Below are 1,948 nucleotides of genomic sequence, written 5' to 3'. Positions count from 1 at the left end.
TTATTGTCACAAAATGGGGCACATACAGAGGAACTGTTTCATATGGAAAAGGGAGAGCAAAAACAATAACAGTAAGCAGAGAGATAAGAATCATGATGATGATGACCGTGTTACTACTGCTACTTGTGATGATCTGATTATTCTCCGTGACTATGACTCAGTCAATCTTGTATCAGATGAGAGCATGTGGATTATTGATAGTGGTGCTACACTGCATGTTACACCAAGGAAGGAGTTCTTCACATCTTACACTTCTGGTGACTTTGGAGTGTTGAAGATGGGTAATGATGGTGTGTCCAAGGTAGTTGGTATTGGTGATGTTTGTTTGCAGACCAACATGGGAGTGCAGTTGTTGCTTAGAGGAGTCAAACATGCTCCAGATGTTCGCTTTAATTTGATCTCTGTGCAGATGCTTGATGATGGTGGTTATGATAATCACTTTGGTTCAGGAAAATGGAAACTCACCAGAGGTAACTTAGTTGTGGCCAGAGGGGAGAAAATTAATAAACTGTATTGGACTAAAGCATTGGTTGCTAAAGACAGTGTGAATGCCATGGATATGGAGGTTTCTTTGTGGCACCGCAGGCTTAGTCATATCAGTGAAAAGGGGCTGAATTGTTTAGCTAAAAAGGATGTACTTCCGGGATTAAAGAGTGCAGAGTTGGAGAAATGTTCTCATTGCATGGCTGGTAAGCAGACTAGAGTATCCTTCAAGAAACATCCTTCCTCAAGGAAGTCAGAGTTGCTTGAATTGGTGCATTCTGATGTTTGTGGCCCGTTGAAGGTAAAGTCAATTAGTGGTGCACTTTACTTTGTTACTTTTATTGATGATTGTTCCAGAAAGCTTTGGGTCTATGCTTTGAAGACAAAAGACCAAGTTCTGGAGAAATTCAAAGAGTTCCATGTTATGGTGGAGAGACAGTCAGGCAAGAAGTTGAAATGCATTCGTACTGACAATGGTGGTGAGTATTGTGGACCATTTGATGTTTATTGCAAGCAGCACGGTATCAGACATGAAAAGACTCCTCCTAAAACCCCTCAGCTGAATGGTTTAGCAGAGAGAATGAACAGGACATTGATTGAAAGAGTTAGGTGTATGCTTTCTGAAGCAAAGTTGCCTAAGCATTTCTGGGGTGAAGCATTGTACATGGCAGTGCATGTTATTAATCTGAGTCCTGCAGCTGCTTTGAATGCTGAGGTGCCAGACAAGATTTGGTTTGGCAAGAATGTCAGGTATGATCATTTGCGTGTCTTCGGTTGCAAAGCATATGTGCATGTTCCAAAGGATGAGAGATCCAAGTTGGATGCGAAGACAAGACAGTGCATCTTTATCAGTTATGGTCAGGATGAATTTGGCTACAAGTTGTTTGATCCAGTTGAGAAGAAAGCTGTTAGAAGCCGTGATGTGAAGTTCATGGAAGACCAAACCATTGAAGACATTGATAAGATGGAGAAGACTACACCTGAGATTGATAATGGTTTGTCTGATGTTGATCCAGTTCGGATGCCTACACATGATCTGGATACTGCTGAAAATAATGTTCAGAATGATGAGCAACATGGTGATGTTGGTGATCAGCAGCTTGGAGATGATTTTGATGTTCCTAATGATGATGCTGAAGAAGAACATGAGATGTCTCAAGATGAGGATCTTGGTGGTGCTCCTGAACCACCTCAAGCTCAAGTTTGGAGGTCTACTAGGCAGAGGAAACCATCCACCAGGTATCCTTCCGATGACTATGTTACCTTGACTGATGGAGGCGAACCTTAATGTTATGATGAAGCCATGGAGAGTGATGAAAAGAAGAAGTGGCTAGATGCTATGCAAGATGAAATGAAGTCTTTGCATGATAATCACACTTTTGATTTGGTGAAACTACCTAAGGGAAAGAAGGCTTTGGAAAACAGGTGGATCTTCAGAGTGAAGCAAGAAAACAATTCTACATCT

Source organism: Cicer arietinum, chromosome 6 (genome assembly GCF_000331145.2).
Source record: "Cicer arietinum cultivar CDC Frontier isolate Library 1 chromosome 6, Cicar.CDCFrontier_v2.0, whole genome shotgun sequence".
NCBI lineage: Eukaryota > Viridiplantae > Streptophyta > Magnoliopsida > Fabales > Fabaceae > Cicer > Cicer arietinum.
The sequence above is the reverse complement of the archived record's forward strand: the minus strand, read 5'-3'. Positions refer to the sequence as shown.